This window comes from Lagenorhynchus albirostris, chromosome 10, assembly GCF_949774975.1.
Source record: "Lagenorhynchus albirostris chromosome 10, mLagAlb1.1, whole genome shotgun sequence".
Classification (NCBI taxonomy): domain Eukaryota; kingdom Metazoa; phylum Chordata; class Mammalia; order Artiodactyla; family Delphinidae; genus Lagenorhynchus; species Lagenorhynchus albirostris.
This window is the reverse complement of record NC_083104.1, coordinates 38,064,885-38,080,205: the sequence shown is the minus strand read 5'-3', so window position 1 is coordinate 38,080,205 and position 15,321 is coordinate 38,064,885. Positions and strand designations below refer to the sequence as shown.

Below are 15,321 nucleotides of genomic sequence, written 5' to 3'. Positions count from 1 at the left end.
CTTGAAAACAGGTGAACACAGGGGGCTGTGAGGGTCAGCAGAGCTGGAACACTTATGTGTAAGGGCAGCTGCTGCAGCAGGAGCCCCAGGCAGGTTCTGGTCACCAGGCTGGCCCTACTTCCAGGAACTACGTACATACTCCCTGTGCCTGCCGGACAAAGTCCATTACACACTGTTCACTCCTCTCTCACTACCCTAGCTGACCAAAGCAGCCCAGCCTTCCCTCATTTGTTTCACCATGCCATGGTCCCTCCAGATATCAGGCCCTCGCCCAGCGTGTTGCCACTAAATAGTGCTCTCCTCTTCACCTTCTCAAGACTCACCCAGAAGCCCCTCCCCTGAGGCTTCCTTGGTTCCTGTCTGGGACTGACACCACTCCGTGAACTTGTCCCCCAGGACTAGGCCTTCTGGAGTATTGCTACTTTCTTCAATGTCCCCTTGTAACCAAGCAGGACCCTATGGGGTCTTCCTGGGACAGACCCCTCCACCATATCCTCTGTTGTAGTTCATCTCTTAAGTTCCTAGACAATAGTATCAGATGCACATTTCCTGAGTTGTTTTAAAGGTGCCAAAACCACCACCAAATGGAAGAAGTTAACTACGTGATGACCATGAGCACGTAGCCCCTACACCTACTGGCGCCTAAGGATTGATAATGTTAACACCATGACACTGCCCTGTTACCTCACCATCGACCAGTCAGAGAATTGTGCACGAGCTGATCACATTTGCTGGGACCCCTCTCCCTCACCTCGCCTTTAAAAATGCTTTATAGGGACTTCCCTGGTGGCGCAGTGGCTAAGAATCCACCTGCCAATGCAGGGGACACGGGTTCAAGCCCTGGTCAGGGAAGATCCCCCATGCCGCGGAGCACCTAATCCTGTGCGACACAACTACTGAAGGCCACGCGCCCTAGAGCCCGTGCTCTGCAACAAGAGAAGCCACCACAATGAGAAGCCCCCGCTTGCCGCAACTAGAGAAAGCCAGCGCGCAGTAACGAAGACCCAATGCAGCCAAAAAGAAAAAAAAAAAGTGCTTTACAGAAACCCTTCAGGGAGTTCAGGGTTTCTGAGCACCAGCCACGGCTTCTCCTTTTATTGGCGCCTTACAGTAAACATTACACTTTACTTCACCATAACCCAGTGTCACTGATAGGGACAGAGTAAAAGGACAAAGCAAGTAATTAAATAGTTAATTCCAGTAAGGGATTATAAGAAAAAAGTATGGGAGACCCCTGTAAGTTAATGATCACTCAAGAAAGCAGGTTTGCTTAACCACAAACCCATGCAACAGAAGCATGAGACATGCTCCAAAACAACACAACAATGGTGGAATGTGACCCATATCCTGCCCAGTGAGCTACATAAATTAATGATTCCCAGGACACACTCCTCTGCATGCACTAAAAACAAAAATATAAGCAAAGGTTGACATTATACTAAAACTTGAAATGAATTATCATATTTTATTATACATTACTGCCTTTTTGCTCATTTCCATTGCACCATGACAGTCCTGCTTTGACCATGTAATGACAAAAAAACTCCTCACATGGAGGAGGAGCTGATGATGGAAGCCTGATGTCTACTCAAGGATGAGGAAGCAGGTGGTCTTCTCCCCCTCCCCACTCTCCCTTTGATTATAAAACTGTAGCCCACTAACTTGTACCCAATTAATTTGGCTATATTTGGTAAAAATGGTTATTTTAAAGAAAAAAAAATTTTTTCACGCCTACAAAAAGTTATGTTTTAATAAATATTAAATTTTAGTTTTGCTAATTGAGGTCAGTATCTACTGTCTAAAACTCACTTTTCAAGACAGGATTAAGATGGCAGAGGAGTAGGATGGGGAGCTCACCCTCTCCTACAAAGACATTAAAAATATACCTACAAGTGGAATGATTCACACACACCTACTGAATGCCGGAGGAACACCTCAGACTTCCAAAAGGGCAAGAAAACCACGTAACCGGGAAGGACAAAAGGAAAAAGAAAGGGAATTCCCTGACGGTCCAGTGGTTAGGACTCCACGTTTCCTCTGCGGGGGGTGGGGGGGGGTGGGGGGTGTCACAGATTCCACCCTTGGTCAAAGAACTAAGATTCCGAAGCAGTGAGACTCGGCTTAAAAAAAAAAAAAAAAAAAAGGCGGGGTGGGGAAGGAATCTAGACACTAGGAACCTAGTGCCCCAGGGAAGGAGCAGTGAAGGTAAACATATTCCAGCACCCTGGGAAGCCTGATCACTGACAGCAACCTTAGCCTAGACAAAGGGGAAGGTCCAGATCCTAAGAAGACAGTGCAGCAACGTGTGTGCAATGGCAAAAGGAGAGTAATCTGCACGTAAGGTAGGCACCTCCACCCTGTGCAGCACCCTGTGCACCAGAGCCTGAGACGCTCCTCTGTTGGTGGGGGCGGGGTGCTGAATATCAGGCTCCAGAAGTCAGACCAGGGTTGGCTGTGTGGAGACACTTGAAGAGGCTGGACTGTGGCAAATGAGGGTGTACTCCTAAGAAGCTTAGGTCCGGACTTCCCTGGTGGCGCAGTGGTTAAGAATCCTCCTGCCAATGCAGGGGACACAGGTTTGAGCCCTGGTCCAGGAAGATCCCACATGCCACAGAGCAACTAAGCCCATGTGCCACAACTACTGAGCCCGCGTGCCACTGAAGCCCACACACTTAGAGCCTGTGCTCTGCAACAAGAGAAGCCACCGCAATGAAAAGCCTGCGCACCACAACAAAGAGTAGCTCCCGCTCGCTGCAACTAGAGAAAGCCTGCACATAGCAACGAAGACCCAACGTAGCCAAAAACAAACAAAAAAACGCAGCAGCAGCCTAGGTCCACCAGAGAGGGAAGGCACAATTACTTGGGGGGCCGGGGGGGATATGGGAAGAGGGGTGGGAAAAATTAGGGGGCTGGGATTAACATTTACACATTAATATATATAAAATGGATAATCAACAAGGACCTGCTGTAGAGCACAGGGAACTCTACTCAGACCCTGTATCTGATAAAAGGAACTTTCCTGGTGGTCCAGAAGTTAAGACTCCACGCTCCCAACACAGGAGGGCCGGGGTTCGATCCCGAGTCAGGGAACTAGATCCTGCATGCCACAACTAAGACCCGGTGCAGCCAAATAAATAAATATTAAAAAAAATCTGAAAAAGAGCAGATATATGTAAATGTGCAACAGAATGACATTGCTGTACACCTAAAACAAACACAATATGGTAAATCAACTATATGCCAAAATAAAAGAAAAATTCAATTAAGAAAGAAAGAAAGGGGCTTCCCTGGTGGCGCAGTGGTTGAGAATCTGCCTGCTAATGCAGGGGACACAGGCTCGAGCCCTAGTCTGGGAGGATCCCACATGCCGTGGAGCAACTAGGCCCGTGAGCCACAACTACTGAGCCTGCGCGTCTGGAGCCTGTGCTCCGCAACAAGAGAGGCCGCGACAGTGAGAGGCCCGTGCACTGCGATGAAGAGTGGCCCCCACTTGCCACAACTAGAGAAAGCCGTCACACAGAAACGAAGACCCAACACAGCAAAAATAAATTAATTAATTAATAAACTCCTACCCCCAACATCTAAAAAAACAAAACAAAACAAAACAAAAAAAATTGGTTGAAAAAAATAAATGCTAAAAAAAAAGAAAGAAAAGGAAAGAAAAAGAAAAGGAAAGAAGGAAGAAAGAAAGAGGGAAAGAAATCCCTACTCTATTCCCCTCAGGCCTCAGGGACCTAGGCTGGAGTCACATCCATGGAGCTTAAGCAGGTTGGGTCCAAAGGCAGGACCGCTGTGGGCCTGAGCGAGCTGGGGAGGATGTGCCAGGAGATGAGCCCTCTTGGACCTGGAGTGCCTGGTCCCTTCTGGATGAGACAAAATCTCCAGATCAAGGCGGGCCCTCCTATAGCTAAACCAAATATAGTGCACCCAAAGGATGGTGGACCCTCTGGGCTAGAAGAGCTTTGAAAAGTCACCTGGGGGCTTCCCTGGTGGCGCAGTGGTTGAGAATCCGCCTGCTAGTGCAGGGGACACGGGTTCGATCCCTGATCTGGGAAGATCCCACATGCCACGGAGCAACTAAGGCCGTGCGCCACAACTACTGAAGCCCATGCGCCTAGAGCCTGTGCTCTACCACGAGAGAAGCCACCACAATGAGAAGCCCACGCACTGCAACGAAGAACAGCCCCCGCTCACCACAACTAGAGAAAGCCTGCGCACAGCAACGAAGACCCAACACAGCCAAAAACAAATAAATAAAATTAAAAATTTTTTTAAAATAGAAAAGAAAAGAAGTCACCTGGGCTGCACATCTCCTGGTGGTGGAGTTCCCACCTCCATCCTCCTTCCATAGAGTCCCCCACCAAAGTACGCTCAATACCCTCAGCATCGTGGTTTTACAGGGGTTGCGATTTGTCTGGAGGGTGAAGGGTAAGAGGGAAGAAGTAACGAGACACAAACCCTTGGGTGTTTCTTCTGGCACATTCTACTCTCAGTTACAACCCAGGAACAGGACTGTCTTTAACTAAGGCCCTGGTTGCCCTAAGACCCAAAGTTGGGCATGCATAACCCTGCCACCATGTGGCAGTTAAGAGTAACAACAGGGCTTCCCTGGTGGCGCAGTGGCTAAGAGTCCGCCTGCCAATGCAGGGCACACGGGTTCGTGCCCCGGTCTGGGAAGATCCCACATGCCGCAGAGCGGCTGGGCCCGTGAGCCATGGCCGCTCTGCAACGGGAGGGGCCCCAACAGTGAGGCCCGCATACCGCTAAAAAAAGAGTAACAACAACTCTAAAACCAGTGCTTCTGGATACTTAATATTCACAAGGCCTGTGGGGCTGTAAATAAATGATACCTGCCCTAGAGAAATGTCTGGGAGTAGGTAATCAAATGCACATTTGATTAGGTATCAGATGCACAGAATTCAAACAGAATTTTGATTAGGTATCAGATGCACAGAATTCAAACAGAATTCAAAACAGGGCTGACTTTCAAAACCCGATTTAAAGAGGTACATTTTACTCTCACTGTTTCAGAAAAAAAAAAAAGCACACAAAAACATACTCAGCATCGCTAATTATTAGAGAAATGCAAATCAAAACTACAAGGAGGTATCACCTCACACCAGTCAGAATGGCCATCCTCAAAAAGTCTACAAACAGTAAATGCTGGACAGGGCGTGAAGAAAAAGGAACCCTCCTACACTGTTGGGGGGAATGTAAAAGGGCACAGCCAGTATGGAGAGCAGCAGCGAAGTTCCTCAAAAAACGAAAAATGAGCAATCATATGATCCGGCAATCCCACTTCTGGGCGAATACCCAGAAAAACACCATAATTCCAAATGGCTCATGCACCCCTACGTGCACTGCAACAGTATATACAATAACCAAGACAAGGAAGCAACCAAAATGTCCATCGATAAATGAATGGATAAAGAAGATGTGGTACATATATACAATGTAATATTGGCCACAAAAAAGGACAAAATAATGCTATTTGCAGCAACAAGAAGGACCTAGAGATGATCACAAACATCTTATGATATCACTTATGTGTGGAATCTAAAAATTGATACAAATGAACTAATTTACAAAACAGACTCATAGATTTAGAAAAGAAACTTATGGGTAATTCCCCATGAGTCCAGTGGTTAGGGCTCTGAGCTTTTTTTTTTTTGGCAGTACGTGGGCCTCTCACTATTGTGGCCTCTCCCGTTGCAGAGCACAGGCTCTGGACGCGCAGGCTCAGCGGCCGTTGCTCACGGGCCTAGCCGCTCCGCGGCATGTGGGATCTTCCCGGACTGGGGCACGAACCCGTGTCCCCTGCATCGGCAGGCGGACGCTTAACCACTGCGCCACCAGGGAAGCCCAGGGCTCTGAGCTTTTACTGTCAAGGTCCGGGTTCTATCCGTGGTCACGGAACTAAGATCCCAGAAGCTGCGCGGCATGGCCAAAAAAAACAAGAAAAGAAAAGGAAAGAAACTCATGGTTACCAAAGGCGATAGAGGGCAAGGAGGGATAAATTTGTAGGTTGGGATTAACATGTACACAAGAATGTATATAAAACAGACAATCGACAAGGACCTACTGTAGAGCACAGGGAACTCTACTCAACACTCTCTCATAACCTTTATAACAAAAGAATTCAAAAAAGAATATATATATATATAACATTCTCTTTTTTGTACATGTGAAACTAACAAACACTGTAAACTATACTCCAATAAAAATTTAAAGAAAAAAAATAACAGGAAAAAAATTGTAAAAAACATAAACATGTGGAGGTTAAACAATATTTTACTAAACAACCAGTGGATCACTGAAGAAATCAAAGAGGAATTCAAAAAATACCTAGAGATTTCTGACGACAATGCTATGAGATTGGAAATCAATTACAAGAAAAAAACTGTAAAAAACACAAATACATGCAGGCTAAACAGTGCGCTACTAAATAACCAAGAGATCACTGAAGAAATCAAAGAAGAATAAAAAAATACATAGAAACAAATGACAATGAAAACAGGACGACCCAAAACCTATGGGACACATTGAAAGCAGTTCTAAGAGGGAAGTTTACAGCAATTCAATCTCACCTCAAGAAATAAGAAAAATCTCAAATAAACAATCTAACCCTACACTTAAAACACCTAGAGAAAGAAGAACAAAGAAAACCCAAAGTCAGTAGAAGGAAAGAAATAAAAGATCAGGGCAGGGGATTAGGGAAGATGGCAGAAGAGTAAGTCGCGGAGATCAACTTCCTCCCCACAGATACACCAGAAATACATCTACACGTGGAACGACTCCTACATAACACCTACTGAACACTGGCAGAAGACCTCAGACCTCCCAAAAGGCAAGAAAGTCCCCCGTACCTGGGTAGGGCAAAAGAAAAAAGAATAAACAGAGACAAAAGGATAGGGACGGGACCTGCACCAGTGGGAGAGAGTCGTGAAGGAGGAAAGGTTTCCACACACTAGAAGCCCCTTCGCGGGCGGAGACTGCGGGTGGCGGAGGGGGGAAGCTTCGGAACCGCGGAGGAGAGCACAGCAACAGGGGTGCAGAGGGAAAAGCAGAGAGATTCCCGCACAGAGGATCGCTGCTAACCAGCACTCACCAGCCCAAGAGGCTGGTCTGCTCACCCGCTGGGGCGGGCTCGGCTGGGAGCTGAGGCTCGGGCTTCGGTCCGGAGTACAGGGAGAGAACTGGGGTTGGCGGTACGAACACAGCCTGCAGGAGGTTAGTGCACCACGGCTAGCCGGGAGGGAGTACGGGGAAAAGTCTAGACCTGCCGAAGAGGCAAGAGACTTATTCATCCCTCTTCGTTTCCTGTTGCGCGAGGAGAGGGGATTAAGAGCGCTGCTTAAAGGAATTCCAGAGACGGGCGCGAGCCGCGGCTAAAAGCGCGTCCCCCAGAGACAGGCATGAGACGCTAAGGCTGCTGCTGCCGCCACCAAGAAGCCTGTGTGCGAGCACAGGCCACTATCCACATCCCGCTTCCGGGAAGCCTGTGCAGCCCGCCACTGCCAGGGTCCCGGGATCCAGGGACAACTCCCCCGGGAGAATGCACGGCACGCCTCAGGCGGGTGCAAAGTCATGCCGGCCTCTGACACCGCAGGCTCGCCCCGCGCTCCGCGCTCCGTACCCCTCCCTCCCCGCCGCCTGAGTGAGCCAGAGCCCCTGAAGCAGCGGCTCCTTTAACCCCGTCCTGTCTGAGCGAAGAACAGACGCCCTCCGGCGACACACAGAGGCGGGGGCCAAATCCAAAGCTGAGCTCCTGGGAGCTGTGAGAACAAAGAAGAGAAAGGGAAATCTCTCCCAGAAGCCCCAGAAGCAGCGGATTAAAGCTCCACAATCAACTTGATGTACCCTGCAGCTGTGGAATACGTGAATAGACAACAAATCATCCCAAATTGAGGAGGTGGACTCTGAGAGCAAGATTTATGATTTTTTCTCCTTTTTCTCTTTCTGTGAGTGTGTATGTGTATGCTTCTGTATGAGATTTTGTCTGTACAGCTTTGCTTCCACCATTTGTCCTAGGGTTCTATCCGTCCTTTTTTTAAATAATTTTTTCTCAATAATTATTTTTTATTTTAATAACTTTATTTTATTTTACTTTATCTTCTTTCTTTCCTTCCTTCCCTCCTTTAGGCAACAAATCATTCCAAATTGAGGAGGTGGACTTTGAGAGCACGATTTATGATTTTTTCCCCTTTTAGTCTTTTTGTGAGTGTGTATGTATATGCTTCTGTGTGAGATTTTGTCTGTATAGCTTTGCTACCACCATTTGTCCTACGGTTCTATCCGTCCATTTTTTGTTCGTTTGTTTTAATTTTTTTTCTTAACAATTATTTTTTATTTTAATAACTTTATTATATTTTATCTTTATTTTACTTTATCTTCTTTTTTTCTTCCTTCCCTCCTTCCTTCCTCCCTCCCTCCCCTTTTCTTCCTTCCTTCTTTCTTTCTTTCCTTCTTTCTTTCTTTCTTTTTTTCTTTCTTTCTTTCTACTAATTCCTTCTTTCTACTTTTTCTCCCTTTTATTCTGAGCCATGTGGATGAAAGGCTCTTGGTGCTGCAGCCAGGAGTCAGTGCTGTGCCTCTGAGGTGGGAGAGCCAACTTCAGGACACTGGTGCACAAGAGACCTCCCAGCTCCACATAATATCAAACGGCAAAAATCTCCCAGAGATCTCCATCTCAACACCAGCACCCAGCTTCACTTAACGACCAGCAAGCTACAGTGCTGGATACCCTATGCCAAATAACTAGCAAGACAGGAACACAACCCCACCCATTAGCAGAAAGGCTACATAAAATCATAATAAGTCCACAGACACCCCAAAACACACCACCAGACGTGGACCTGCCCACCAGAAAGACAAGATCCAGCCTCATCCACCAGAACACAGGCACTAGTCCCCTCCACCATGAAGCCTACACAACCCACTGAACCAACCTTAGCCACTGGGGACAGACACCAAGAACAGCGGGAACGACAAACCAGCAGCCTGCAAAGAGGAGACCCAGAATACAGTAAGATAAGCAAAATGAGAAGACAGAAAAACACACAGCAGATGAAGGAGCAAGATAAAAACCCACCAGACCTAACAAATGAAGAGGAAATAGGCAGTCTACCTGAAAAAGAATTCAGAATAATGATAGTAAAGATAATCCAAAATCTTGGAAATAGAATAGACAAAATGCAAGAAACATTTAACAAGGACCAAGAAGAACTAAAGATGAAACAAACAACGACGAACAACACAATAAATGAAATTAAAAACACTCTAGATGGGATCAATAGCAGAATAACTGAGGCAGAAGAACGGATAAGTGACCTGGAAGATAAAATAGTGGAAATAACCACTGCAGAGCAGAATAAAGAAGAAAGAATGAAAAGAACTGAGGACAATCTCAGAGACCTCTGGGACAACATTAAACGTACCAACATTCGAATTATAGGGGTTCCGGAAGAAGAAGAGAAAAAGAAAGGGACTGAGAAAATATTTGAAGAGATTATAGTTGAAAACTTCCCTAATATGGGAAAGGAAATAGTTAATCAGTCCAGGAAGCACAGAGAGTCCCATACAGGATAAATCCAAGGAGAAATACACCAAGACACATATTAATCAAACTGTCAAAAATTAAATACAAAGAAAACATATTAAAAGCAGCAAGGGAAAAACAACAAATAACACACAAGGGAATCCCCATGAGGTTAACAGCTGATCTTTCAACAGAAACTCTGCAAGCCAGAAGGGCCTGGCACGACATATTTAAAGTGATGAAGGAGAAAAACCTGCAACCAAGATTACTCTACCCAGCAAGGATCTCATTCAGATTTGATGGAGAAATTAAAACCTTTACAGACAAGCAAAAGCTGAGAGAGTTCAGCACCACCAAACCAGCTTTACAACAAATGCTAAAGGAACTTCTCTAGGCAAGAAATACAAGAGAAGGTAAAGACCTACAATAACGAACCCAAAACAATTAAGAAAATGGGAATAGGAACATACATATCGATAATTACCTTAAATGTAAATGGACTAAATGCTCCCACCAAAAGACACAGAGTGGCTGAACGGATACAAAAACAAGACCCATATGTATGCTGTCTACAAGAGACTCATTTCAGACCTAGAGACACATACAGACTGAAAGTAAGGGGATGGAAAAAGATACTCCATACAAATGGAAACCAAAAGAAAGCTGGAGTAGCAATTCTTGTATCAGACAAAACAGACTTTAAAATAAAGACTATTAGAAGAGACAAAGAAGGACACTACATAATGATCAAGGGATCGATCCAAGAAGAAGATATAACAATTGTAAATATTTATGCACCCAACATAGGAGCACCTCAATACATAAGGCAAATACTAACAGCCATAAAAGGGGAAATCGACAGTAACACATTCATAGTAGGGGACTTTTAACACCCCACTTTCACCAATGGACAGATCATCCAAAATGAAAATAAATAAGGAAACACAAGCTTTAAATGATACATTAAAAGAGATGGACTTAATTGATATTTATAGGACATTCCATCCAAAAATGACAGAATACACATTTTTCTCAAGAGCTCATGAAACATTCTCCAGGACAGATCATATCTTGGGTCACAAGTCAAGCCTTGGTAAATTTAAGAAAATTGAAATTGTTTCAAGTATCTTTTCCGACCACAACGCTATGAGACTAGATATCAATTACAGGAAAAGATCTGTAAAAAATACAAACACATGGAGGCTAAACAATACACTACTTAATAACTAAGTGATCACTGAAGAAGTCAAACAGGAAATAAAGAAATACCTAGAAACAAATGACAATGGAGACACGACGACCCAAAACCTATGGGATGCAGCAAAAGCAGTTCTAAGAGGGAAGTTTATAGCAATACAATCCTACCTTAAGAAGCAGGAAACATCTCGAATAAACAACCTAACCTTGCACCTAAAGCAATTAGAGGAAGAAGAACAAAAAAACCCCGAAGTTAGCAGAAGGAAAGAAAACATAAAAATCAGATCAGAAATAAATGAAAAAGAAATGAAGGAAACGATAGCAAAGATCAATAAAACTAAAAGCTGGTTCTTTGAGAAGATAAACAAAATTGATAAACCACTAGCCAGACTCATCAAGAAAAAAAGGTAGAAGACTCAAATCAATAGAATTAGAAATGAAAAAGGAGAAGTAACAACTGACACTGCAGAAATGCAAAAGATCATGAGAGATTACTACAAGCAACTCTATGTCAATGAAATGGACAACCTGGAAGAAATGGACAAATTCTTAGAAATGCACAACCTGCCAAGACTGAATCAGGAAGAAATAGAAAATTTGAACAGACCAATCACAAGCACTGAAATTGAAACTGTGATTAAAAATCTTCCAAAAAACAAAAGCCCAGGACCAGATGGCTTCACAGGCGAATTCTATCAAATATTCAGAGAAAAGATAACACCTATCTTCTCAAACTCTTCCAAAATATAGCAGAGGGAGGAAGACTCCCAAACTCATTCTACGAGGCCACCATCACCTTGATACCAAAACCAGACAAGGATGTCACAAAGAAAGAAAACTACAGGCCAATATCACTGATGAACATAGATGCAAAAATCCTCAACAAAATACTAGCAAACAGAATCCAACAGCACATTAAAAGGATCATACACCATGATCAAGTGGGGTTTATTCCAGGAATGCAAGGATTCTTCAATATACGCAAAACAATCAATGTGATAAACCATATTAACAAACTGAAGGAGAAAAACCATATGATCATCTCAATAGATGCAGAGAAAGCTTTCAACAAAATTCAACACCCATTTATGATAAAAACCCTGCAGAAAGTAGGCACAGAGGGAACTTTCCTCAACACAATAAAGGCCATATATGACAAACCCACAGCCAACATCGTCCTCAATGGTGAAAAACTGAAAGCATTTCCACTAAGATCAGGAACAAGACAAGGTTGCCCACTCTCACCACTCTTATTCAACATAGTTTTGGAAGTTTTAGCCACAGCAATCAGAGAAGAGAAGGAAATAAAAGGAATCCAAATTGGAAGAAAAGAAGAAGTAAAGCTGTCACTGTTTGCAGATGACATGATACTATACATAGAGAATCCTAAAGATGCTACGAGAAAACTACTAGAGCTAATCAATGGATTTGGTAAAGTAGCAGGATACAAAATTAATGCACAGAAATCTCTGGCATTCCTATACACTAATGATGAAAAATCTTAAAGTGAAATCAAGAAAACACTCCCATTTACCAGTGCAACAAAAAGAATAAAATATCTAGGAATAAACCTACCTAAGGAGACAAAAGACCTGTATGCAGAAAATTATAAGACACTGATGAAAGAAATTAAAGATGAGGGCTTCCCTGGTGGCGCAGCGGTTGAGAGTCCGCCTGCCAATGCAGGGGACGCGGGTTCGTGCCCCGGTCTGGGAGGATCCCACATGCCGCGGAGCGGCTGGGCCCGTGAGCCATGGCCGCCGAGCCTGCGTGTCCAGAGCCTGTGCTCTGCGGCAGAGGAGGCCACATCAGTGAGAGGCCCATGTACCGCAAAAAAAGAAAAAAAAAAAAAAAAAAAAAAAAAAGAAATTAAAGATGATACAAATAGATGGAGAGATATACCATGTTCTTGGATTGGAAGAATCAACATTATGAAAATGACTCTACTACCCAAAGCAATCTACAGATTCAATGCAATCCATCTCAAACTACCACTGGCATTTTTCACAGAACTAGAACAAAAAATTTCACAATTTGTATGGAAACACAAAAGACCCCGAATAGCCAAAGCCATCTTCAGAATGAAAAATGGAGCTGGAGGAATCAGGCTCCCTGACTTCAAACTATACTACAAAGCTACAGTAATCAAGACAGTATGGTACTGGCACAAAAACAGAAAGATACATCAATGGAACAGGATAGAAAGCCCAGAGATAAACCCATGCACATATGGTCACCTTATCTTTTTTTAAATTTATTTATTTATTTATTTATTTATTTATTTTGGTCACCTTATCTTTGATAAAGGAGGCAGGAATGTACAGTGGAGAAAGGACAGCCTCTTCAATAAGTGGTGCTGGGAAAACTGGACAGGTACATGTAAAAGTATGAGATTAGATCACTCCCTAACACCATACACAAAAATAAGCTCAAAATGGATTAAAGACCTAAATGTAAGGCCAGACACTATCAAACTCTTAGAGGAAAACATAGGCAGAACACTCTATGACATAAATCACAGCAAGATCCTTTTTGACCCACCTCCTAGAGAAATGGAAATAAAAACAAAAATAAACAAATGGGACCTAATGAAACTTCAAAGCTTTTGCACAGCAAAGGAAACCATAAACAAGACCAAAAAGACAACCCTCAGAATGGGAGAAAATATTTGCAAATGAAGCAACTGACAAAGGATTAATCTCCAAAATTTATAAGTGGCTTATACAGCTCAATAACAAAAAAACAAACAACCCAATCCAAAAATGGGCAGAAGACCTAAATAGACATTTCTCCAAAGAAGATATACAGACTGCCAACAAACACATGAAAGAATGCTCAACATCATTAATCATTAGAGAAATGCAAATCAAAACTACAATGAGATATCATCTCACACCAGTGAGAACGGCCATCATCAAAAAAATCTAGAAAGAATAGATGCTGGAGAGGGTGTGGAGAAAAGGGAACACTCTTGCACTGCTGGTGGAAATGTGAATTGGTACAGCCACTATGGAGAACGGTATGGAGGTTCCTTAAAAAACTACAAATAGAACTACCATATGACCCAGCAATCCCACTACTAGGCATATACCCTGAGAAAACCATAATTCAAAAAGAGTCATGTACCAAAATGTTTACTGCAGCTCTATTTACAATAGCCAGGAGATGGAAGCAACCTAAGTGTCTATCATTGGATGAATGGATAAAGATGATGTGGCACATATATACAATGGAATATTACTCAGCCATAAAAAGAAACGAAATTGAGCTATTTGTAATGAGGTGGATGGACCTAGAGTCTGTCATACAGAGTGAATTAAGTCAGAAAGAGAAAGACAAATACCGTATGCTAACACATATATATGGAATTTAAGAAAAAAAAATGTCATGAAGAACCTTCGGGTAAGACAGGAATAAAGACACAGACCTACTACAGAATGGACTTGAGGATATGGGGAGGGGGAAGGGTAAGCTGTGACAAAGCGAGAGAGAGGCATGGACATATATGCACTACCAAACGTAAGGTAGATAGCTAGTGGGAAGCAGCCGCATAGCCCAGGGAGGTCAGCTTGGTGCTTTGTGACCGCCTGGAGGGGTGGGATAGGGAGGGTGGGAGGGAGGGAGACGGGAGAGGGAAGAGATATGGGAAGATATGTATATGTATAACTGGTTCACTTTGTTATAAAGCAGAAACCAACACACCATTGTAAAGCAATTATACTCCAATGAAGGTGTAAAAAAAAAAAAGATCAGGGCAGAAATAAATGAAATAGAAACGAAGAAAACAATAGCAAAGATCAATAAAACTAAAAGCTGGTTCTTTCAGAAGATAAACAAAATTGATAAACCTTTAGCCAGACTCACCAAGAAAAATTAGAAATGAAAAGGGAGACATCACAACTGACACCGCAGAAATACAAAGAATTACAAGAGACTACTACAAACAACTATATGCCAATAAAATGGACAACCATGAAGAAACGGACAAATTCTTGTAAAGGTTCAATATTCCAAGACTGAACCAGGAAGAGTTAGAAATATAAACACACTTATCATAAGTAATGAAATGGAAAACATAATTAAAAGTCTTCCAACAAACGGAAGTCCAAGACCAGATGGCTTCACAGGCGAATTCTATCAAACATTTAGAGAAGAGCTAACACCCATCCTTCTCAAACTCTTCCAAAAAATTGCGGAGGAAGGAACACTCCCAAACTCATTCTATGAGGCCACCATCACCCTGATACCAAAACCAGACAAAGATACTACAAAAAAAGAAAATTACAGACCAATATCACAGATGAATATAGATGCAAAAATCCTCAACAAAATACTAGCAAACAGAATCCAACAACACACTCAAAGGATCATATACCATGATCAAGTGGGATTTATCCCAGGGATGCAAGGATTCTTCAATATATGCAAATCAATCAATGTGATACACCATATTAACAAACTGAAGAATAAAAAGCATACGATCATCTCAATAGATGCAGAAAAAGCTTTTGACAAAATTCAACACCAGTTTATGATAAAAACTCTCCAGAAAGTGGGCACAGAGGGAACCTGCCTCAACATAATAA

At 43.1% G+C, this 15,321-nt stretch overlaps 1 protein-coding gene across 6 annotated transcripts in view; it reads right to left on the bottom strand.

Annotated features, from left to right (window-relative positions):
* The window catches only part of IFRD2 (interferon related developmental regulator 2), a 39,930-nt gene that overhangs the window by 9,508 nt on the left and 15,101 nt on the right, over positions 1–15,321 (bottom strand). The window lies entirely within an intron of this gene.